The sequence below is a fragment of the Acromyrmex echinatior genome, chromosome 17 (genome assembly GCF_024713525.1).
Source record: "Acromyrmex echinatior isolate Ae372 chromosome 17, ASM2471352v2, whole genome shotgun sequence".
Taxonomy (NCBI): Eukaryota; Metazoa; Arthropoda; class Insecta; order Hymenoptera; family Formicidae; genus Acromyrmex; species Acromyrmex echinatior.
Window position 1 is genome coordinate 8,152,618 of NC_141868.1, and position 27,048 is coordinate 8,179,665.

Below are 27,048 nucleotides of genomic sequence, written 5' to 3' on the forward strand. Positions count from 1 at the left end.
CACTGTTAGATATCAAAGGAACAATTATAATCCAATCTCTTGAATTAAATAAATTTTTTTTATAATCTCTATGCGTCGAAATATACTATGCAAGTCAATCCATTGCTAAGTTAGTTCAACGTAAACACTTCAACATTAATATATGCACTTAGTAGATAGTAAACTAAATGAGTCAAACTTAATACATTTTCTTGATTTAAGTTGTTTTAACTCTATTGTTTTAATTAAATTAATGACGATATTTTGAGTAAAAGCAGTATAGCGACTTATAGAAATAATTAAAAATAACTTAAATTGAATATAATTTGACATTATGAATTTAACAGTGTATGCGACATCTTTCGCATATCTTTTGAATACTTATTCATTGAAATATTTAACACATTACGTCCTGCTTGCAAAATTTGACAGATTTTTTTATTTAAAATTTGGAAAGATTGCTAAGCAGCCTTTATTAATCACACATTTTTAAATAAATTATAAGAAATTTTGTATTATTTTTACTGAGAGAATTTTATTTATAAATTTGATAAATATTTATTAATTTCTGTATAATTAGAAATAATATTTAATACATGAGTTTTGTTATATATATACTATATATATATATATATATATATATATATATATATATATATATATATATATATATATATGGCAATATCAGATTTTGAAAACTTGGCTGATTGTGAGTAATTTGATAACGTTGTTATTCGACGATGTCAAATGAATGTAAAGTAATAATTCGATAATCTGCTTTATTACGCGCGCGCTTTGATATATGATCGTACTTATTTAAAGTGTCTAAAATTTTATTACATATGGGATTTCGCACGAGCGCGGATTACTCTCGCGGGAATATTCGGAACGATAATTCGGTTCGCAGTTCCTACGGGCGTTTAATCGATCTGCTTTTATTTCGGTATACCTCGTTTCAATTGGTCTGTTTTTTAGCCGAGGAAGTTAAAATTAGTCGACGCGACGCAGCATTACATGTGGAAGTCACTGACTTCCAGCGATGAATTAAGCTTTCTTCGGTTCGTGTAAAAAAAATTTGTTCCACGCCGCAAAACGCAGCGCAGAATATTACATACCACACTATTTGATTTACTAAACTTTGAATAAGCATTAATCTGTTAAAAGCCATAGTTGTAAAAATTATTATAAATTTTGTTAAATTATAATTAAAATTTTGATTTTTTTTTAAGTTATACATTTTTATTATTGGACCTACTATTTTTCCTAATATTTTTTATTATTTATGATCGTTTTGTGCGCGATGAAAAATTTAACTTGAAAAAAGATAGAAATGAGATATTAAGTAGATTAAAAGGATACCATGAATAATTAAATATGGAAGGTGAATTTAGCTCCACGTTCTATTACATTATTTATTACACCCATTATATATTTCTCTCTGTTTCTCTAGAACGATGTTTTATTAAAACTTTAGTAGAGAGAATGGTACAATTAAGCACGTCGTTAACGATGGTTTAAAAGTCGCGATTGGAAGAGAAAGGTCCAATATCTAGCTAATGTTTAATGTCTTATGAATCTGTCATCGCAATTAATTACTGCGAATTTCATAATATTTTGCATTCGAATACGTCTGACCGAAGCCCCGCTGTGCGATTTATACACGATCGTTTCTAACGGACGTGAAAGCATGTTGTTGGCGCGAGTTGCGCGAGGTGCACCTTGCCGTCTTCGCCATCGCAACCACGTGGCTTTGGCATCTGATAAGGTCAGCAGAAGCCTCCTTGCTCGGCCAAGTTTGCTCGACACTCGACTCTTTTCAGATTATCTGATTTTTTTTCACCTAAAACCCCCACCGACCACTTGGAGTTTTTTTCAATTAAAGCAACAATATTAACAACTTATTGTATATTATCGATGGTTTTCCTATTTATTGGTATATTTGATAATGGATTTAATCACAATTTTACGAAAAAAGTAAATAGAACTCGAATATTAAACGATAAGGACTTTAAACAGTTTATATTGAAACAGTATTAAAAACAAATAAAGATTTTCGTTAATATGACGCTTTTTTATCGCGAGTTTTTAACGAGATGGTATATAGGTTTGCAAAGAACGGTTATTAAAAACAGAAAGAAAATAGGTATATCAAATAATATCCACAGAAAACAATGTTTTACAACAATTCATATTTTTTTTACTGCTGGAGTATAAAACACCCGAGATGATCATTTCACAGCTAAAAATTAAAATTTATGAGATGTTTTGCAATCTGTTTTTATTTTACAATCTGAGGAAAGAAAACATTGTGCACAATTAAAACATTAAGAGAAATTGCATTGTGCGCAAGTTCTAATCATTTACCAATCATTACTAAATTGAAAATATCACTGTACGTTTACTTATCTACAATCAAGCATTATCAAGCACTGTTATTGATAAGCTCGAGGCACGAGCGTCTGTTTTTCAAATATTCTGTTATTTCATTCATTTCCTGTAAGTATTTGTCGTTGGTGTCTGTGTGTAGTGATGTTTGATAATAATGCATGACAAACGTACGCATTCTATTAGCGGAAATGATCGAACATCACGTATCACGATTTGTCTTGCACGAAATCGAAACTTGACCTAAGTTCAAGTCCAGATATATATGACTTATATCTATTTTTATAACAATGTAGATTAACTTTAACTCTCGGTTTAACTTTTTCGAATTCTTAAAATTAGAAAATAATAAAGGGTTATACTCTCTAAATTCTTTAGAGTGGAATCACTCACTTTTAAAGATTGAAAATTGTGCCACCCTTTTTCAAGAACGACAGAATTTACACTCTTTGGAGTGAGATTCCATTCCAACTTAGAATTTAGAGAGTAAGTTAAATCCGAGATTAAAGTTAATCTACATTGATAGAGACAGCATTAATATGTTTAATATTGAATATGCTTGCTTTTTTTTTTACCAACGATTTTCTGTTTGTCGAATTAGGACTTGATCTTTCTTTCTATTATCAACGATTTAAGGTCGAGATTACGTGGCAGACACAGATTTCGCTCTCCGTTCCCGCAACGCGATCACGAAGTACCTATCGTGGCCGACTTGTATCGATTCGGCTGAAAGTAACAGCGTTTTCGCGCGTAAAAGTGAGTTTGCGAGCAAACGACCGTTCTCGTATTGGCGATGTTTCAAGGGCAATGCACATTTAAATATACATGTGATATTGTATGATACTTAAACCATAACTGGTACATAAATATCCCGATGATTCTGCAGGAATATTTTAAATAGTATAATGATTTGAAATAATTATGTTTCACTACCTTATATTTTTCACGTTGCAGTTTTATTCTATTCCATGTATAAATTTAACTTGTATTATATTATATTTGTGCCAAGTTCAAGTGTTGTGATCTTTTATATAGCTGAAAGAATTTTTTAATTTCTTCTAAAACTAATACGAAAACTTTAGTGGATCCAAGAATCCTACGTTCCTTTAATGCCAGAAAAGATCATATTTTTTGTTATCGGTTAAAAATGTTTAGTTGTTTTAGTTTCTTAACATGTGAATGATGTTGCTTAAAAGGTTTTTCATTTAGGTCATCTTTTGTTCTGATAAAGGTTTGCAAATTTGGCGAATTAACGGAATAGAGTCGTTAGAAGATATCGCGTGCTTCTCGGTGTATGTGAATAAGCAAGCTACTGCAACGTGGCGGTGTTATAGTTAAAAATAATTTAATTCCATCGCGAAACCGCCGACGGCTAAAACCGAAAAAAGGGGGAAACGAGAGATTGCAAGCTCGGCGTGTGTGTATTTTCGTAACGAAACCCTCGCCTATGGAATTTTCATCTTTTCTTTCGCGAAACGCGAACTCTGTTAATTCTCGCAGTGCTTTTAAGCGCCGCTTAAATCTTTAAAAGATTTATCCTTATATAATCCTTTTTCAGCGCAAGAACACGAGTTTTCTATACAAATAAATCTGCATTTATGTTTAATCATGTTTATGATGCTGTACGTTTCATCATTTGCTGAAATATTTCTTTTATCAAAATCTCTTTATATGAATAATGGAATAACCTATTAATACATATGAATTCGATATGAATGTAAATATTGAAGCGGGTCAAAAATGTCATGGTTTAATGACATTGTCTAGAAAAAGCTTTGAGAAGCAATGCCTATAGAATTAATACAAAATCCTAGAAGTTTATAAGAATGTTATATATAAATCATTACTGTACAGTAAGTAAACAAATTTGTATATTTGTGTTGGAACGGTCCATTCACGTTTGTGTTAACAGTTTGTATTGAATTTTTTAACATATTCGAATGTTAATTTAATATAATGTGATTATGTTATTTAAAGATTTTTTGTGAAATTGGTATTCTATGTTTCTTAGTGTCAAAATGACACAATTTATGAATAAGTGAACAAGTAACATAAAAATAATGTGTTTTAAAATGTAACTTCTAAGATAAATGAATAAAATATATGTTAATTTAACATATTATAAATGTTAATTTTCTGAAACAAATATGCTTTGACGGGTTTTTTTTTACAAACACTGTCGATGCTATCTTTCTTTGTATTTATTCTCTTACATAATATTTGTGTTACCTTCTAACATATTTATCTTGTATAATATTAATTCAAAGAGTGGACCGTTTGGGACATGCGATTTATGTTAAATTCAACATATTTTTCCAACTGTGTATATGTTACATAACTATATGTTACATAAATATTTTTACATGGAAAAAACGGTTTTGTTGAAATATCTATAATAAAAATTTAACTAGCTACAGATACGAAAATAAATTTTTTGGATTATTAAAATAATTATGTAGAATGTTCAAACTTTTTCCTAGAATGTTACGAAATTTTTTGCAGCGTTACTCTTTCTGTTTGAGTTTTCTATATAATTATTTCAACGTTCTAACAAAATTATTTTTAAATTTATCAAACTAAATATTTCGATAGGTATTTTAAAATTATTCTTTCTTTGTACTTAATATACTTTAGGCCAATAATTTTTAAAAATTAATATAGGATTAATTTTTAGGATTAGAAGAAAGGCTCCTATTATGAGATACCGAATTCATTTTGGGTAAATGTTAGAAGTCTGTGAGCAGTATTTAAAAAAATAATAGATCATTTTGAAGGAAATTTAATAAGTTTTAAGATAACGTTATATAAAACGTTATTTAATTCAAATTTCATTTTGTTTTAAAATTAAAGAAATGTAAAAAGTGAGCAAATCGCAAAGTCAAAAAATTGTGCTCCTAATATGAGGTGCCCCGAGAAATCAATAATGAAACGCAAAGTATATCAATATTGTAATTAAAAAATTTTATTTAAATTTTATTTATGTTTCTTAAATACAAACAAACAGCCAGTGTGTGCGAAAAATAAACATGCGATACATTATACCCAGAATTCGTCTTCTGGTAGTTGAAATCAATCGCAGAAATAAACACTTGACGTTCATTCTGGTTATCCTTTTTATTATTGTACAATAACATTTATACTTTAGCAATAATTTTTATTATAACATAGGAGAGCATGGGTTATTTCATATTAGAAATACCCTGGGTATCTCATATTATTTTATTATGTATCTCATATTATATACGATTTCCACGCCTTACGGTTTTACGATCATCAAATCTAACTTCTGTAATTAAGCAATTCAATACGTGTCGTATTTTTCTACTAGTATGACCTTACTCTACCACTACATGAAGAATTTATTGCCAAGTATTTATTTTTATTAAATTATAAACAATGTTTAAAGGTCATCTCAATGAAACTTAAAGACATCCAAATTTTAAAATCTTTTTTTTACAATGACAGGCATGATCTAATAATGAATTTTCTACTAAATAGTTTTCAATGCAAGAGCAATAAATTCATGGTGGAATCAATAGATAGCATCTATTAATTTAGTGGAAACGCTGCTATCTTATAATAGGGAGCTTTCCTCTACTCAAATATCCATAATATGTTTGTTTTTAATAATTCTAATTCTAAATAAAGTTATTGGACCTAAAGAAATACGTTATACGAATAACTAACTCCAGAAATCAATTGTTACAAAGCATTTTTTTCAAACTTTTGACTTGGAGTGTACATAATATTTTTTGTAAAATAATCTTGAAATTCTTTGATATAAAAGTAATACTTATTCTAAAAAAATAACTTATTTTGTACTTAAATTTCATATTAATGAAAAACAATCAGACTTAAATTACGCGGGATAAATCTCTGTCGTAGTAACAGATCGCGCGTCAGCGAGCGTGCCTTTTCGTACACGCGTTTATTAATTCTCCGTGTACATAACGTTCATGACGTAACGTTTAAATACCGTTCTTTGTTAATCGGCTCGACGTCGTTCTGCGTGCGAGACAGGTGCATTTTTTCCACCTCGCGTAATCGTACGCTCGCACGTGTAAAGTTCGTTACGTGTGTCGCCTGTGCTATTTATAGACTCTCGGATTAGCGTAAGTTCAGTTCGCATTTTTTCTTTTTTTTCTTTTTTTTTTTGTTATTTTCCATAATTAACCTTCGCGGCGTTATTTACCATTCGCGCTCGTGCCGCGGCATATTGCATTCCCGCCGTTTGCTTACGCGTGATAACCGGCTGGCCGCCCGGATAACGGATCCTTACACAGTCACCACATTAATTCGCTGGGCTATGAATCGCCGGCCACATCCTGACAATCGATTTCCCTCGCTTGAGGGAAAGCCGTATCACCTTCTCCCGTAATAATCGGAATAATTGATTTCAATTAGGTGTTTCCCGTTGGCTTTCCTTTTTTCTTACACGTTTCACATTGTTGCTTGCATTCATTCTATCGAGAATCAGGCACTGCCATACGGAAAGAACAATTTTGCTGAGATATCTGAAAATAGGTGTAAAATAAAGAATGTGCGTGTAAATCGTTAGAATTATGTTTAGAAGACTAAACAAAAATATTTTAGTATGCGAAAAATTGTATATATGTATATGTATGCGCATGATGTTGATGTAGTAGTATATAATGACCTGCCGGTGTCTTGTAAATCGTATGTGTGAAAGCTGCTTTTCACAGCGGGAAAACAACGATTCCATCGGATTTTGGCCGTCACGGCAGTATCCCCTTAATAATTCATATACATATAAATGTATCTTTTAGCTGTATAAACTGTGCGCCGATTCGGTCTGTCGGATTTACAACGTAATTATAAATTAAAGCTGTAGAGATAACATCACACATTTTCAAAATAATTATTTGAGGCACTCAAACTGATTACTAGAATGTCAAAACTTTTTTTTTCTTAGTTAAAGAAAATTTGTTTTTATGCAGTGCTTCTTGTTTTTGAAAAAAATTGACAACATTGTTTGTCATTCCTAAGCGGTTTTTATAATTATTTTGATGGTCCAATATTAATTATTTTCAAAAATCTATAATTAGCTAAATTTTTAGACTTTAACAAAACTGTCCTTTCTATGAATTTCCCGCGTGATTATCGGCACGTGCAGACTTTATGTGATATATGTATTTTAGATTAAAAAAAAATGAACCAAACGTGTATAAATATTTGAACAGGGAAGAAGTGAATACATTTAAATACTAGGGCACATTTAAATAATTTAAATATCGTAATAGAAAGTTTTCGGCATCTGCTGATTCTTTAATGTCACTTTTTCTGAATGTCAAAATGAACCAAAGATTTCTATGGCAGCGCATGATTAGTTGCTTAAATAACTCTATAATAACGACTGATCAAATGTTCTCTTAAACAATTATGTCAATAGTTGTTTATTTGTTGTTTTTATAAAGATATCTTTAACGTCTGTTTTGATTTAAAAACATTTTTTACAATATATATTTATTTTTATAAAAATTATAAGCAAAGAGCAGGAAAAAAATTGTTTAGTTGACTAAATTAATTTAGTTTGTCTTTATTCTTTTCGAAGAAGAATGTATATATTTAAGACAAACATATTATACTTGACTTAAATGTATGTTCTCCACCGAAATAAATTAAGATAACTATAAAATTAATTTAGTTAAATGAGTACTGTTTTTCTCAGTGCAGTGTTGAATCAGGTTGGTTTTGCAATACATCAAGTATATCGTTCCAGTAGTGAGGCGTTCAGGGTTTAATGTCGTTGGAAGAAACTTTGAGAGTCACTGCGGCCCGGTGAGTTTCTTTGCCGCCGCGTCGCACAACAAGAGAAACGAAACCGGAAACTATCGTCGTGTATATTTTAGTAAGGTTCCGCTAACGGGAAGGGCAAGGGAGGAAGGGCCGAAGAAGGAGCCGCCGATTCCTCGAGTCGCTGCAAAATTCCGGAGCCGACGACGGGGTTCCTTTACTAGTCGCTGCAGGGATGGGAATCCGATATATATTGTTACAGAGAGAGGCGTCGTGTATGTGTCAGACGTATAATCAGACGATTACGCTCTCGTAATAATAGGTTTGAATTCCGAGTAAACCGATTCGCCGCCAATACCTTCTTCTATGTGTTCTATATGTGGTCTATGGGAAATTTCAGGCGTAAAAAGAAAAAGAAAAATCGCATGGTTTCGTCGAATCACAGACAATTTCATTTCTCCTTTTGCTTTTCCGAATCTTGACCGTTGTAGGTCGAATCGGAGACGTTTAACTTTGTTGAATTTTATGTTAAATGAGAGTCGAACCCAAACAGTTTTAGAAATGTTTGAGACGTGGAATATTTTTGACTATAATAATAATTTAAAGTCTTTATGCTAGTTGGAGCATTATCGATCTGAACAAGCTGAATTGTCACAGGTATTATAATACAATATTATGATATGTATGTCATGGTATATATATATATATATATATATATATATATATGTATGTATATCAATGTGTTAAAGTATAATTAAAAAAATATTGGGTAGGTTTTTTTAAAAAGTCATACACAGTTGTAAAATAATTCTAATATAAATTATTGAAAATTATTAGGTGTTGGAATTAATTCGTAGCGTTTTACAAGTGATGGGAAGTACTTTCATTAATGTATTTTTTAATGCTCATGTGAAATAAATAACATTCTTTCATTAAAAACGCTACGAATTAATTCCAACACCTAATAAATATAAAATATTAACATACAGGAGACACACCTTTTATATTCAAATTTCTCCAAGAACAAGAAGCATTAAATGAAAAATTCTATTATATATTTCGTAATTCAAAAGCTCTTCGGAGTTGACGTCAAAATCTGTAACACAATTACCGACGCGGAGTTTGTAAGACATTTATTTTAATTTATGTTAATTAAAAGGCACTAATTAATTTCTGGGAATCGAAATGATACAAAAAACAATGAATACTAAGCATATTTTAATATCCAAACATAAATATAAAAAATTGAATTGTTTGATATCTTTTAATAAAGAGATATATGAATTTAACGCATTTTCTAACTGGATCTTTTTGTAAAGCGAATTTTTTTTATTTGTAAGAATGCAAATCTAAAATTTTCGAATCGATATTCAAACTGTTTTTGGCATTTTTTACACTGTTGGATATTAAAAGAGTAATTGTAATGTAATTTCTTGTTGAGTTAAATAACAACTTTTACGTTTTCCTTATATGTGTCAATATGTGAATTAATTCATTTTTGATAATTGAATTGCTTACTTTCAAAGTTGAACACTGTTCATATTAACATATGTACTTGGTAAATAATACACTGAATTTGAATCGAATTTAAACATTTTCATTGTTAAGTTAAACATTCTTGTTGAATTTAATTGAAATGGGGTTAAATAGTTTAGCTCTATTGTTTTAGTTAAAATTAACGACATATGGAGCAGATGACTGATTCTATAGAAATAATTTGAATCGAATAGTGCATCTCGATAGAGCGCATCGCGTCGCATCGCATCACGAAGAGGGTGAACGCGCGTCGGGCGGTGGCTCGGCGACGAGTGTCGTGGCGCGCTGCTCTAAAACAGGGCCGCTACGCATGCGCGCTTCCTCCTCGCTCCACCGACTGAAGTTGGCGGCGGAAGGGGGAGATGCCGCCTCCTAATCCCAACTTGCCCTACGTGCCAACCAGGCGCGTCAGTCGCGCGAGAGCCTTCGACGTGTGGAGGTGTCTCCCCGCGCTCCGCGTGCGTTATCGCCGCTCTCTCTTTTTCTCTCTCACACGTACACACACACACACACATATATATATATACATATATATATATATATACATACAACACACGCTTTTCCCCGTCTCTCTTCCCCCTCCCCCCGAGACGACGCATCACTGCCACTATAGCATAATAATAGTTACACACGATTACTGCCGGAGTTCTTGAGTGCCGTGAGGCGTGCGCGTAAATCGCGATCGCGTGATAACCGCCAAGAAGTTGGTCTCGTATCGAAGTGCAACTTCACGCCGCAACGGACGGCGGCGAGGTGGACGTTCCGTGGGAGTGCGCCCGTTCCGAGTACTCGGAGTCGCGCGTGTTCGTTTCACGGTGGTTCTCTGCTCGTGTTCTTTTTCTTGTGTTCAAACGCTATTGTATGACATACAATAACACACTGCCGGAAAGCGCGCGCTCAAGCAACTCATGCTCAAGCAAGCTAATCTCGACGTCGGGGCCATGAGACGCTGAAAACGTCTCTCATCGTCGCATCGGGGGAGGAAGGAGGAAGGAGGAGGACTGCAACAGTAGCAGTAATAACAACAATAAGGGACGAGGACGAGGACGAGGACGAGAGGAGAAGTGGGGGAGAAGGAGTGCGTGGAACATAATATTATCGTATCGGAGCGCATCGGAAAGAGAAGAGGCAACTGATACTCGACGACGCGCGTCGATTTAAACCACTACCAGCCGCTGCCGCCGCTGGGAGATTTAAATGGTGAGTGTCGCGTGAAGTCAGCGGCGCGTCGCTCCAAGTTCACGCTGACTGACTCGCCGTGCGATCGTCATTTTTTCGTCATGCGTTCCTCACTTCAGGAGACACGGCAGTGGTTCGAGTGTCACTGATTAGAACTATCTCGTACTGCACCCGATCTTCGTAACTTGCCTGTGATTCCCGTGACCCTTGCCACCTGTCCCTTGTGGCCCTTGCCCTCTCTCTCCGCCATCGTTGTTATCTCGTCATCAAACATGTTAGGTTGCGTTCAGCAAAGGAAGCAGTTTTGTGTAATTGTTGTAACATTTTTTAATATTATTGGGTATACATTTAGATCCAGTGAGAAAATAAGCCACCATATTAAAGAATCTTACAACAATTGTAAAGCTACTCTATTGGCTGAACGCAGCCATTGTTGTGCATCGGTTATGTGATTTGTTATGTGCCAAGTAAGTAGTGATTCTTTTTCGCTCGTTATCTTTACTTTATTACCGTTTATCGAATTGAAGCGGAGCAACGCGCGAATTTTTGGCTAGTGCTCCGATCGATGCCTCGGGGACGACGCTTTCGTGTACCGCCCTCGGCTCGCCGTTCGTCCTTTGACCCTTTTGCCGTGCAAGCGGCATGCGCGCAGGGCGCAACTCTACGGAGGGCTCGCTCTCGCCCGTTCCGTTCGTTCACCGTTACGGAGAGCCCTGATGTCGAAATATTTTCCTGCTTCGTAGTCGTACTTTCCCATCGTTTTCTACTTTTAAGAGCGCACGATAGATTTATATATCACATCGGAGCTATGTCAGGTTAGCGCGAAAACGAAAGTGATACTCTTTTCTGTGACGTGCGACGAGGGATTTAATGACCTCGGGATACAATGTTTTTTCGATACATTTCACACGAGTGTCACGCACACACCTACGAGCGGGTTCGTGTTTCGATAAACGAAAATGACACGCGCTTGTTCGGCAAACACAAAAATCCAAATTACGCCACGTGTTATCATTGTTATTTTACTAAATTTACAATTGAGAGCTGAATCCTGAAAAGTTGGACATTTTATTACTGCCATTCATTACATTCAACTTAAACTTTTGACCTAAATTGAATTTTGATATCGCTTCTTTATTTAAGAAATGACACAAAACGTGATTTTCGAATTAATTTCATGAATGAATTAAGTAAACATTATTTTATCAGTCATAAAAAGTATGAATTTAATTTCGTCAGAAAATTATCAAAAAATCATTGTAACTTCAAAAGAATAATAAAAAAAAAATCATGAAAATTGTTACAACAAAATATTGATATTTTTATATAATATGAGATGAAATTTGTGTTAAGAATATATTCTTTATATCGATATTTTTTTGATTAGTCAGTAATTTTCTGTTAAGTTAAAAAATCATTTTTCCTATTTTCTGAGAAACTGAATTTTTCTAGTTATGTCATTTCTGAAGTATCTATATATTTTTTAATAATAATTTTGAATACTTTAAATTTACAATACTTTATATTAAACAATTTTTTGACAGTATTTCATATCAAAAAAATAGTTTTCCCGTAATAAAAAGATTGTCCTCGGATGTGAATTCGTAATCGCAATAAAGGAGGAGGCGAGTGTAATGCACATGACGTTTTCGCGTGGAAGCCGCACTTCCGGCCATTATGCTCTCTCATGGCCTTGATGAGGCCTTGCTCTAAATAGCGAATAAAAGCCGAAGCACCAAAGCCGCGGATCGAAACGCGACTCTAAACCTTGGCATTTGTGTTTTAGATCCGTTAAATCCTTTTACCGTTATCGCGGTAATTTGAACACGGAGTATTTCTCACGCGAGTCGTAAATGGAAAGAATATACCTTGAAATTCTATCTTAAAAAAAAATTTCTCTAAGTAAGCAACTTGTGTAATAAATAATAAGACAAATTTCATTGGCTCAGAGAATTAAATAAAAATTTAAACATAAATGTACAAAGAATAATGAGCTCGAATTAGTGCTCCTCTTTAAAAAAACAAACAAGTAGATATATTTTTTCCAAACCCGTTTCGGTTTTCATAAAATCATCTTTGTGAATAACTAAAGTTTAACAGATGAATTGAGGCGTAAGTTAATACTTGGATATTTCAAAATGTCGTAAATTGTTAATAAAAATGTGTGTCAGTATCATTGACCTTTTTACCGAAAGGCGGTGGCGGAAATCGGAGGTGAAAGCGATATTTAACGGTGTCGTTAATTACCATGACTCGAGTTTGGATAAATACAACAAGTAAGTGTCACGGATTCTCGATGATAATACGAAAAGGTCGAAGACTCACAGCTGTCAGCTGGTTGACGCATTCAAAAAAAAAATTTAGTTGTATTTCTTTCGCAACCGACTTTTACGTTTTCCATTTTTAATTCCAAAGCTGGCAGTTAATAATTCAGGAAGGCTAAAAAAACTTATATATAAAAGTTGTTTAATGATCAGCCTACATTTTGACATTTTTAACATATCTCTTTCTATCCAAGATATTTGCATTTATGTTCTGTTTTTAATTAACTCGCTACGTTTAATTACATTTTGCTCAGTGCATAAGAACATTACTAAAGAAATATTATTGAAATGTTAATCAAGGGGAATGAACTGCTCACACCTATCTGCACAAAAGCAGTGTCTCGATAAAAATTTATCTCGTGCGGTTTTCGATCTCGCCGTGTCTGGTTTTTTTCAATCTTTTTTTTTTGCACGCGAGCAAGATTGTGCTGCAAGATCCGCGAGATAGGAAGACGGTGGGCCGATGGGAGTCGGTGCAGAATTTAAATTCTCGATCCCGCACGGTCGCTGACCATGGCATTCAGGCAATGCCACCTCGCAGAGTGTTGTTGAACGAGTTGAAGATCACTGGCCCCCGGTTGTTTCTCGGTCAAAGCTCGGTACGCCGATGTGCTCCCGAGATCGATGAATCGTTCACGTACGTAGGCGCGTGCGACGGAATCGGAGAGAGAAAAGTGTGTGAAAAGAAAAGAGAGAATAGGATTAAAATTATTAATAGTCGAGTTCCACAAACTCTTAGAAAGGATAAGACATGTATTTCTGAGATATCTTGCATTAGAAAATATGCAAATGCCGGACTTGACTCTTTTTAGATTTTATTGAATATTCGTGTGAAAACTGTTTGTGGATATTTTATATTTTATTATATATAAAGGTATCTTATATAAAATATTTAAAAAATTGATAGACGAAAAGATGAATAAAATTATATCGGTAAAAAAGAAGTAGACAGCAGCTTTCAAATACAAGAATTTGCAATATATATATATATATATAGTATTGTACTTGAAAATCTCTGAAAAACAAGCACGTTGCATCGTGCTATATTGAATATGTAGCGAGTCTTAATTGATGGGAATTGAGGAGAAACGAATTTGTTTTACCACTTTATTACGCGATTATTTGATCTACAAACACAATTGTTCTTTAATTATATTATTTTTGATATTGCCGATTGCGTTAACAATCGTACAACCGATTTATTCCTTTTTCATTACATATATTTAATATCTCGTTTAACTGGATGAGCATTTAACGTTTAAATATTTGAAAAAAAAAGGAGATCGGAATTGAATCACTGATTTTTAAAAAAGGAACTAATTAATCGGGTACACATCGGATTTCAAAGCTGATTTTACATTTAAGGCTCAAATGTATAGTCTGTACTAAAAATGAATGGAAATTTATAGGTATTTTCCGTATCAAAATAAATGTTGTATACAAATGAAACAATTTAACGAGGTCAATATTAATTTTTAACAATGCAATTTTATAACTTGCAATTTTAAAACTGACGGACGCAGTTTGTTCCAAATCACGATTCGATTATAATCATGGTATATCGACGTATCGCTTATTATAGCTTTCTCATTGAAAAGCGCGTGTGAAAAAAATAAGCGGCTTGCTCGCTTCGTATTTGCATTCTTCATCGGTTATAATGACAGTTATTAATTGGCGATTATGCCGCGATCGCAATCGGCAATTGGCGAGCAGCAGAAGAGACTGGCCGGCCGGCCGGCGCACGCGAGAGCCGATCAGCTGACACGCGTGATACACGCGCGAATTGATATCTCTAGTGGGTTAAGAACGCGCGAGTTGTTATCGTGTTAGGGCGAACAACGTTGTAGTGCGCATGCTAACTGCGGTGAATGACGGGTCGCTTAACCTCGATGACTCTCGAGGTTTGTAATTCTATCGGCTGGCATTTATATCGATTCTCTCTCATTTCCCATTGCCACTCTTTTGAGTTGCGTTAAACGTTCACGATTTAACTGCAAAAGTGTGAAATTACGTCATATAGTATTCACACTCTCCCTTTCTCCTATATTTTATGCCTGAGGCCTCCTAAAGGAGCTGCTTTCATATGAGAAATGTATGGATTTATTGGATTATGTAATAATAGTAGAACGTGGGAAGTGTTAAATACCTTGTAATAAAATTGCATAAAATAAATAATTTATTAATACAGATCGGCATCGTTTATACTTTACCCTTTGTTTTGAGGGTTTAGTCTTTATTTGAAAACTTTTGTTTAATAATTATTTGTATTATGAGATAAAAAATAGTGATTAATCCTTCATTACTCGCAGCATGAGATGTCCATGATACTCCAGTTTTATAAGTTTGCTAATCGTGCACGAAAAGAACAGTTTTTGCTAAAAAATTTAGTTAGATTCAGATCTGAAAATAATTTTGTCAAATTATCAAATTCATTAATTAAAATTTTATGTTCCTAAAATTATGTTAATAAGAATCGTCGATAAAAATTGTATTTTAGAAACTTTTCTTCAAAATATTACAATGTACTCTTTTCTTGTGATTCAGATAATCCTACACGCGAATAATTACGTTAAAAAAATCATGCGAGTAATAGGGGTTAATACATTATTACGTTGCAAACAAATTTATGTTGAAAAGCCGACTCCTCTTGATGAGAGAATTCGCTTTTTTTTTTCTTGTAAACTTTTGATTTGCGTAAAGAATTGGAATTAAAATGGCCTCGTAGGTTCGATCTCGTGCGAGAATCCCGCGGGAGTAATTTGCGCGTAAGACTAGTTTCGCGGGGAGGAGGAGGTGGAGGAGTAGGTGGATGGGGGGAGGGAGGAGGAGAGGATGGGGGGAGGGAGGACGAAGATGCGTTCGCACTCGTTCGCTAGCGGTTAGGCTCGACGCGTTCCGCCCGAGGTGGAGAGATGAGGATGATACAGGTACTAGAGAGGAGAACGAGAGCCGGTCGTTGACCCTCCACCGACGGACGGTCGGTCCTTCTCTCGTATATACGCACTCTCGCACGTTCTTTCGACCGAGGTTTTCGTATGAGTTTCTTATCGCTCGACGACGCCGCCCGCTCCAAGATAAAGAGATTCCCTCTCGTCTCGTCTCGCCCGAAATTGTATAAATTCTGGAAAAGAGTTTTTACTCTCTTATCTGTACGGTAACGGGTCTTCGACGCGATAACAATTGTAGAAATGCCAAGTACAATAACAGTGATGATGGTCGCTAGGGAATAATAATAGGAAAAGCAATGGCGTAGGAAAATATTGATAATAGTAATTATCGCAGAGAAACGATGCATGATATCGTAAAATAAAGATAAAGGCTAAAGTAGATAGATTATACACTTGGAGAAAAATATACCTGTGATATCAAGTACGAAGGTAACAACTGTACAAGTTTATATGTGGAATATACAAACAATACGCAAACATATACATATACAGAAATTATTTCTATTCTAAAAAGAAATGTAATTTATTGTTAGCTTACTTTTGCTTTTAAGTAACGATTATTACTTTCGACACGGAAAACTTCTTGATAATAGTCTTAAAATATATTTATCACAAATTTTAGAAAAACTAATTATCATGTAATCCTCAAACAATTCGTTTTTTTAAGATTATATCTTATCGAAGAAGCGATTTTATATAATGAGCAAATTAAATTTGTTTTAATTTAATTATCTTTTTTATTCTGCTACGAAAAACATATACTGACCCAATTATATGTTTATTTATTCTTTACCAAAATTTCTCTCTGTACTGAAAAGAATTTACCAAATTTTTTTTCAATAGCACCAACTAAATATTTACTAGATATAAACATATATTTATCAGTACTAGAATCATTAATTAGATTCAAGTATCATTTTTTTATCGAGTATATATTTATTTACTGTAAGTTAGTACGAAATAAGTATTTCTCAAAATTTAGTGAATCTTTTTCAGTATATAATAGAAAGTATTCATAATTTACTTAATTTTCACAACCTTAACCTTATTTATCATTTTGTAGTATATCTTTTTGCGCTATTATATATATTATATGCCACCAAATCGCGATAAATGGTACTATTTCCGCCAGGAGAAAAAAAAAAGATTCTCTATAGATGGTCGAGGAGACGCCTCGGGAGAAGAAAAATATTCGAGGATTTCGAGACCTCTGTATTTAGCGTGGACTTGGAGAAGGCCGTGTTTACCGCTAAGCGGTGTAATCTTTCGAGCTCGCACGAATGAGAAACGGGATTATCCTCGTTGTGTTACCGTAAGGCCACATGGTCTCCGAACAAGATTAGCGAGGGCGATCTTATCTCGATCTCTTCTTATCAATTCCCCTCCCCCTCTCGCTCACGAATAGGTGCGCTTTTGCGTGGACAACTGGCGGTTTCCGGCACGTACGTGGAATCCTGTTCGCACTTAGTCATCGACTACAGTTAACTTCCTGCCTCGCCATCCTGTCTGATCGCCCTCGAATCACCGTCGTTAGAACGTGCTTGTCTCTTTTTCGAAACTCACAAGAACTCGGAGTAACTTCGAACTACGACGGTAATACCGACAAGCTGCGGGGAGATTAAAAGGAAAGTAAACGATAAAAATAGCAGCAGCGCGACTCAGTGAGTCAGTGATGAGGTCAACGTTCTCGCTGTGTAATTTAATTTACTCTAGTATATAGTTTTTCACTTTTCCCAGATTTTTCCGTGTATACGAAACGTTCAAGCGCCTGTTTCCTTTTGCACTCTTGTGGCGGATCTAGTAGGGGTGCGTTCCGTTTTGTGCTACTTTATTACATATCTGGGATGCATTTCGTTTTTACACTCACACGCTGTAAACATCAGTTCATCCTTGTTGTCTGTAAAATATTAAACAAGAATAAATTATGCTTGTAAGCATAATTTGCCCTTGTTTAACATTTGATAATTATTAGGGCAAACATGGCGGATCTTTGCCATACTTTTATCTATCAGAGACATTTGCCCTAGTAATTATATCTTATCAAAGAATTATAGTAAACGCTTATTGAATGATAGATCATTAGATCAAAAATGGCGTTTGAAATAGCCAATAGAAGAGTCTGCATCTGGCTGAAATAAAAAGTTGCACTACTCTGGTGCATCCAGATAAAGTTGTAGGATCTAAAAGTAGGACAGCCGAAAGTGAATCTCTTGTGCGCTTTCGCGCGCGACCCTGACTATTTCGCTGTCGGCTCGCCGTGCTTTCGCGCTCGCATTCGCGGCCTCTGGTTGTCTCTCGGGGGCCCGAGGGCCCGAGGGGAGGAAAGGGGAGGGGGGACCTCGGTGGAGGGAATCGGGGCCCTTGCCGAGAGGCTCCGAAAACTGGTTTCGCACTCTGAATGTGCGTCGGGCTTTCGTGAGCGGCCGCACATTCGGGAAGGACGACGCACAGCGACGCGACGCGACGCGACGCGACGCTAGCCATCTATCAACCTCGCGAACGCCAGGGGTTCCAAAGGGGGCCTAAAGGGGACCTAAAGGGGACTTAAAGGGGACCTAAAGGGGATCTAAAGGGGGTCCCGAAGAGACGAATTGGTCGACCAGTCGGTCGATCCGTTGCTCGGTCCCCGAATCGCGCATCCTTAGACGGTTTAGGAGTGAGTTTTCGTGTTGGGCTTCAACCTGCCTGCCACTTCTTCTTCTCGTTCTTTCTCTCCCCCATCCCCCTCTGCCCCCCTTGCGCCTCCTTCGTCTTCCTCTCGCTTTCTCTCTTCCGCGCGCGAGGGGCCCACGGGAGTGACCCTGAAAGTTCAACAGCCCTCCCTCGAACGGCGCTGCACTCTCTCGGGTTCTCCTCCTTGTCCCCCCCCCTCCTTCTCCTCCGCCCCCGTTTCTTCTCCTTCGCCCTTGTGTCCCTTCTTCCCTTTGTGTTGTGTGCTGAAACCTAACTTCGCTTAGGTCGACCGTCGCGTCGCGTCGATGCATCGCTTTGCGGTTCTCGTTTGCTGCGGTTTAGCTACGACTAGACTGAGATTCCCAGAATGAAAGGAACTTGTGTTGTCAATTAGGATAAAAACTTACAAGTTCTGTTAAAGTGAAACTTGCATTCACATAGTACATTTTGACGTTTTTCATTTTAGTTTGAAATAAGAGAAAAAATTTTTGCGATATTTGTACATTTTATGTTTAATTCGATACGTGAAAAAATGATGTTATATTAATAACAGTAATGTTAATTGATGATTTTATTAATTCAATAATAATATTAATGAAACAAATAGATATATCATGTTCTTGTTTGAATAAAATTTTATTTGCTTTCGTAATATTGTTGTTGAATTAACAAGATTACTTTTAATTAAAACAATAGTATAATAGCTTTTTTCAGTGTGTTACTCTTACCCTCTAAAACTTTTTTAAATCTCACTCTTAAAGATTGAAAATTGTGCCACGCTTTTCGAGATTGGCTTAATTTTCATTCTTTAGAATGAGATTCCGCCCCAAAGAATTTACAGAGTATATTTTTTGCAGTATAGAATTCATGCCATTGTTTCTGTTACATTATATTTGATTTTGCAAGCGTTAGAACACTGTTGCACTGAACTTTTCCATTTTCTACGTTTTCATAAATTTACTGTGCCTTTAGAAATCGGACAAACTAGAGCGCGTACTTTCACAAAAGAATTATATGCTTTTCAACAATTATTCTATTAGGTGTTGGAATTAATTCGTAGCGTTTTACAAGTGATGGGAAGTACTTTCATTAATGTATTTTTTAATGCTCATGTGAAATAAATAACATTTTTTCATTAAAAACGCTACGAATTAATTCCAACACCTAATACATACACCTGCAATAAATCGATTATCCGTAATAATGAGATATATATCGCTTTGTACATTTCTCGTAAAACTAAAAAAGTTTACAGTACATTTTATATGCAACGTCCTACACTATTAAATTTATAATGTCAACGTGAATGTCATAATAACTGAGATTATACCCTGCATTTAGTTATTTAATTATAATCATTCTTATAGGTCGTCACTCCTACTCAGTATGTCGTTCATTTGATTGAAACAATTTAATTCATGAAATGTATCAATTTAACTTAAAAAATTTATTTTATTATTTACTAAGTACATATATTAATCTGTTTACTTTGAAACTAAGCAATTTGAATTTTGATCACTGAAGGAAGAAATAGATAAATTTTATGTGTTGTCTTTATCACACGTTTTGAAATAATGTTTTAATACACTTGGAAATTAAAAATAACAAAATGTCATTTAATTTGAGGAATGGGTTTAAATTTGATCCTTTAATATACATATAGAAAGAACGATTTTGCTAAAATATCTAAAAGTTTAACTAGATGTAAATCTGTGTGTGTGTGTGTGTGTGTGAAAATAATTTTGCTAGACCATCAAAATAATTATACCACTCAAGCTAGTTATTACAAAATCAATATTTTTTGCAGCATTATTATCATATTTGAGTGTCCTACTGATGAAGTCCAACTAAATTATCTTATCTACTAGGTCTATATCCAGTTAAATTTTTAAGTACTTGGACAAAAACATTCCATTTGTATAACGGTATAATACGTAACGAGTTATAAACAATGACGCGAAATCAGATAACCGGTTCACTCGTTTCGAAAAAATCCAGGACCTAATTGAAATTACACACTTTCCCGCGGTGCAGTCCGAAGAGGTTTTTTTCTAAAGTGAAATTCAAACATTCATCTTTCACGAAGATGATATACCTCATTTGAGTGCCCGTGTCAATTACCGATCTATTGTCGGCGCTTCGTAAGATGGTTGGTACGATAGGAGCTTTATTCGGTGAAGTATCCTCCATTTTTCGGAGCACCCGGTAGAACTGACTGGCTGGGGTTCGATAATACTCGCCTGATCGATATTCTCCACGTTGCACGCTCGCGAGCACTGCGTCTAAATTCGGAATGAGATTCGCGTCCTGGCCTCGAAGAAGGGATCGAAACCGTTATAATTCCGGTGAGGAATTTCCGATGGCATAGATATATGCGAGAGACAAAAAAATCTTACGGTCCTTTTATGATGCGTACGTAGAGAAAAATCAACCGTTTATAATGCGACAATGATCGATCGATTCTTCCTCATCGTTGTGTTGTCGCGAGTAAAAAAAAAAGTGATTTCCTCCTGGCAAAGTTGTTATTCAAATAATCTATGCATTATTTGTGACAGAAACATTAATTTTGTTTGTTCATAAGATAAGTCACATTTTACTTAAAGCTTGGTTACAAAGTGTTATATTCAGTGCATTTCGGTTTGTATTGCAACGTGTTAATCGATGCACGCGAACTTTGCGTCATCGCGTTGATTGTTTATTGTGCAAGCAGAAAATTTTAACAACAGCCTCGGGATTGTCTTACCGACAAGAATATTATTTTATTCGTACTACGTATAAATGAAGGCATAGAATTCCTTTGAATTTCCACGTACATATAAAATTGATATTTTGATGATGTATTAATAATTATTATTAATATTATAATTTAAAAAGAGAAAACTTTATAACTGATGAATTCACATTTCATATGTCAACATCTGTTGAAGAAAGATTGAAAAAAGAATTGCGGAATATTTTTAGTGTACTTTTGTCTTCTGTATTTTGCTTCACTTGCGAAATGAGCTCGTATTTAATATATCATTCTCTCTCTTTCTTTCTCTTTACTTCTCTTTTCATCTTGTGAGAACATTTCAACTCGCCTTCCTGCTTCGCCTGGTTCCTCTTGTCAGCTGATGATTTCGTACATAGAAAGAAAAGGCCCTTATTATGAGATATCGAGTCCTTTTTGGGTAAATGCTGAAGACATTCTGTCTGTGGACAGAATTTAAAAAAATAATAGGTCATCATTATTTACGGTCTTACAATGTTATACTCGGTATGTTGGATCTTAATAGTCACACAGAGAGTTAGTTAAGAATGTTATTAATACTTGCATTGGCTATTATCTCAACTCACCAAGTATAATGAAGTATTTCAATAAAAAACTAGTGATATACGCTGAAGATGGCTTAAAAAAAAGTCGAAACGTTTGTATATTAATAAAGATTATATAAACTTATTATTCAATTTTATTGAACAGATATATGCTGAATCTAACTGCGTTTGCTCTCAAATGCCTACATCAAGCATCTAAATAGCATTTATTAGTTTAACAAAAACGTCGCTATCTCATTAGGCGTCTATCTCATAATAGGGGGCTTTCCTCTATTTATATAATGTGTAACTAGATATATATATATATATATATATATTATAATATATATGTGTGTATATTTGATCGCATTTGGTATGCGCGCGATATGTACGTACTTGAAGGCCTCGTCCTTCGGTTGCGCGCGTGCCTGTGTAGGATGCACGCATGCATGCATCGCACGCGCACGCGCACGCGCACACGCACGCACGCACGCACGCACGCACGCACGCACGCACGCACGGTACATTGCCGCATTCTGTGAACGTCGCGTTGTACATGCAACACGAGTCGCCGCCGCGAGCCCGCCATCGCAACGACGACGCGTAATCAGCGCTTACGTCATCTTCGTATGCGCCGTGCGTGCGTGCATGCGTGCGTGCGTGCGTGAGTGAGTGAGTGAGTGAGTGCGTGCCTACCCGCGTGTTTGTGACCGTGCGCTTCATTGTTCTCCGTATGTCTCCTAGCACGTTCGCTGTTAGCTATATAGGGTGTTCGAAAAATGTTTCAATAAATTTCTCGAAATTTATCTGAAATTTTCCTCTCTTATAAACTCATTATTTTCATGAAATTATTTGAAATTAATAATAAAGGGAAATTCTTTTGTTATTTTTTACTGAAATGATTTTGTGGAATTTAATGAATTAAAATTTTTAAGATTTTATTCGTTCCTTTTTTAAATCGATAACTTTTATATACGTTTTGTGATATCATGGCATTCAATAAATATTAATATTAATAATAATTTGAAAATAATCAACTTAATTATGCAAAATCAAATTAACACTGTTAATCATATATTTCATTATTATTGTTATTGTTATCATCGCAATATTTTATGTAGAAAATCAATAATTTAACCAAGAGGACATATTATCTATATTTTTGTTTCGTTTACGAATAACTTGTGTAATTAATTTTACACCACGTTTGTGCTTACAAAATATTCTCTCTTCAGCCCACCCTCTCCTCTCTCGTCCTGCTTTTCTCCGTCTAAATTTAGAATCGGCGTCAGCGAGCGTGTCAATTAATTCCTGGATTTAAATAGACACCCGTAAGCTTCATGAGCCAAGAGAGTGCATCGTTTCCTCGTGCCGGAAGATAGGCCTCCGTTTCGTTCCGGCCGTCTTTGCAGTCTCGCTTTTACCTCCCATTCGATAGCCATTGCGTGCATTGCTCGTTCTTGCAAGCTATGTATGTACGGCATAGCGGCGATAATGCGAATGCCGTTCGCGTTCGCCTTGCTTGCGAGCTTGCCGTTAACGGACGTCGCCAGGCTCGATCTATCCACTGACTGACTGACTGACTGCCATTCGAAACGTGTCATCGAGTCGAAAAGGGGAGTTTGCTGTGAAATTTTCTCATTCCGAGAGGACAAAAGTATACTGGGTGGTTGCATACAAAATGGGTTATACACCAAAAGTCTCATTATCGGCTTTATTAAAGAATAGCTTTTACTAAGCAAACATCCAGTCTGTAATTCAGTGTTTTGGAAATTCTAGCAGGATTGTACAGCCTTGGCCAAAAAAAGTATAAAAGTAGCCTCAATTTATTGTATTTTCTTGACAAAGGCGGTAACAAAATCCAAAGGAAAATTAATAAAATTATTACAAAAATAAATATTATTTTTCAATAATATTTTTCTATTTTTTATAATTTATTTTTCGTTAGATATGGAACGTTTATATCAATTCTATATAATGGTGCTGTATACTTTTGGTCAAGACTGCTTTTATCTTCTTTTTCCCTTTAATTCTCACACGATCAAATCTTACTCCTTCAAGAAATTTAAATCTCTTTCAATTAAAGTATTCAATTAAAATCCATTGGAATTTCTGCGAAGCTTCGTTAAGAAATCAAGCATGCAAGGTCTAGAAATGACCATCAACATCGACTTCCTAACGTATCCTTTTGTGCCATTTTGATTGCAGAGGCAATTGCGAATCACCTGCGAAAAGAAAAGCAAATTTACGTTCATCTTTGCAGTAATTGCGCGTACAGTACGCATCTTGAAGGTCGAAAGTCGTCGTTGTCATCGTTCAAGTACATTAGTAATGCAAACGGCTAATGCGCCGGCCACGGTTACCGCTGCGATTAGCAAACACCATTAATACTTAATGGTCGAGTTTAATATTTGCGTGAAACCGTAAATAAATGCCCATGTTAACCGTTGATCTTGAAGGGCTGAAGAGCAAACTCTTTCATGCGATTGGTTTAATGTCTGGAAAGAATGTAAGACAAATAAGAAAAGACAAAGGGGCGAAACAGAATTAAATGGCTCATTTTTCTATAAGCATAGTTATTATTTTAACATTTATAACACAACTTGAAAGTAAAATTTTTCAGAAAATAAATTGAATCAATCAATAATTTGAATCAATGAATTTTTATATATATTATACTGAAAAAATGTACTAAATCTTAAGAAATATTTGTTTAAATAGTACCAACTAAACATTTATTTACAATAATTAAATATTTACCCAATAAGAAAAAAGATATCAATATAAAACTAATTGGTTCTTGTATCAAATAGACGTATATTTACATTTTGTAAATATTTAATTAGTGCTGCTGTTCAACAAATATTTTCCAAAATTTAATACATTTTTTTCATTGCAATATAACTAATCGTACAGGAATCAAAAAATATTTTTTCTTTCTTTTATTAAATTTCCGTTCTCCTTACAACTAAAAAATAATAATTTTTTTTAATTATGCGTCGTACAAAATGACTCAATTATAATAATATTGTATAAAAAGGGCATTTTTTTAAAAACGTCACAATGATTACTTGTACATTGCGCAAAGATAAATTGCCGTGACACGATGTTTCTTTCATTGAAATCTGTGCAAAGGTTACCTGCTAATCAAAGAGAGTTCCAACCATTCTGGTCTTGTAAATAACGGGTTGTACACGTGCGCCGCATAATCAGTAACGCGCGCACGCAATGAAGAAATACACACAGTTAAAATCGATGCGTATAATCCGCATTCATAGAGCCTGACGCAGGAAGGAGGAAGAACTAGCTATTATACTTCCGTGAAGGTGATCACGTGTTTACGTAAAGGGGCAGTTCTCGGAAACGTCTGTGCACCGCGAAGGGTTGCGAATACTCGTCGCTCTTCCCCTACGTAGTCCGATCGAAACGGATGAGTCGTTTATCGTATCACCCTCTGTCGCTGGATATCGCTCCCCTTTGCGAGATTCAGCAATGGATTTAGCAATATTCGCGATCGTATCTCCTTTCTTTTTTCCCCCTGCCAGACTTCCCTGTTTTAAGGGGAATAGAAATATTCTTTTAAATCCTTTCGCACACATGATGTAAGTTTCATATTTTCGATTTCATTTTTAACCCTCCATAATATGAATTTTAACTCTTACGTCGATAATTCGGGGGGACTTCGAGAAACAGCACGTTTTTTATTGTTCCGGATTATATAAAAATCTAAAAAAAAAAATGCTGTTACACTTATCGAAGCTTGAACAATGACTTTTTATCGTCGTAGAAGTCGGATTGTATTTTACTTATCTTTTTTACAAATTTAAATTTATTTATATAAGTAATAATTTCTCTCTCTTGAAAGTAACAAACTTAACAGTTTCATAGGTTTCCATGTTTTTTTAAAAGTAAGAAACTACTTTTCTAACTACACTTTGATAGTACTAACTAAATATTCATTAAATATGAACATATATTTATTTGATATAAAAACCATTAACAAATTTAACTCATTTTTTTTCTAGCGAATGTAGGAAATTTAAAACGCGCAAACTATAAAAATATCGATATCGTTTCCTGGACCAATATAGTTAAACAGATAAAATATGTTTTATATTCCGAATGTTAACTTTTATATACTGACGTAAACTGATATCTCTTTTTCGAAACATAAAATTAAATTTCTGTATTTTGTAAAGAAAGTTATACCCAATTTTAGAAACTTAAATTTAAGTTGTTAAATGTTTCAACATTACAGTTTGTCTGCACGTGGGACAATAATATATTTTGACTAAAAAAAAAAAGACATTTACATTTCACAGAAGCTATTTCTGTAAACGAAGATTGACACGCATTATACACTGTTTATAACAGTAAAATATATGCAATTTAAGTTATTTTTAATCATTTTCATAGGTCGCCACTTCTCCTATTTGATATGTCGTTAAATTTAATAAAATAATCCAACAATTTAAGTCAAGAAAATTTTATTAAATTTGATTCAAGTTTAATTTACACTGAAAAGATTTATTAAATTTTAATAAACATTTGTTTGAATAGTATAATACTAACTAAATATTCATTAAATGTAAACATATATTTATTTGATATAAAAATTATTAATAAATTTAACTCGTTTTTTTTAGCAAATATTTATTTACTGTAAATAAATGTTTAGTCAGTGCTATTCAAATAAATATATATTAAAATTTAGTAAATTTTTTCAATATATCGAGTGCATACGCGGTAATATGGGTGTTGTTTACTTTGAAATGTGAAACCGTTGACCAAAATTGTGTACATCTATGCCCACTAATGTCCTAGTAATGCCCTACATGGAAAAAAAATTAATTGGTACAGCAAACCTATAATTTATTACGAATTCAACATCGATAGCTAGAAGAAGATTTGATGGTTTAACAAATCGCTGTTATTCAGCTGTCAATTTTGCTATTTTAACATAGAAAATTAGCTGT

At 34.5% G+C, this 27,048-nt stretch overlaps 1 protein-coding gene across 3 annotated transcripts in view; it reads left to right on the forward strand.

Annotated features, from left to right (window-relative positions):
- The window catches only part of Utx (Utx histone demethylase), a 91,467-nt gene that overhangs the window by 16,346 nt on the left and 48,073 nt on the right, over positions 1-27,048 (forward strand). Inside the window, exon 1 of one of the 3 annotated variants that reach the window (XM_011054962.2) lies at positions 8,977-10,854. The exons of the other annotated variants lie outside the window; for them this stretch is intronic. The gene's annotated coding sequence lies outside the window, so the exon portion shown is untranslated. Of the gene's footprint in view, positions 1-8,976; positions 10,855-27,048 lie in introns of those variants that run through there. 3 annotated transcript variants of the gene reach the window in all.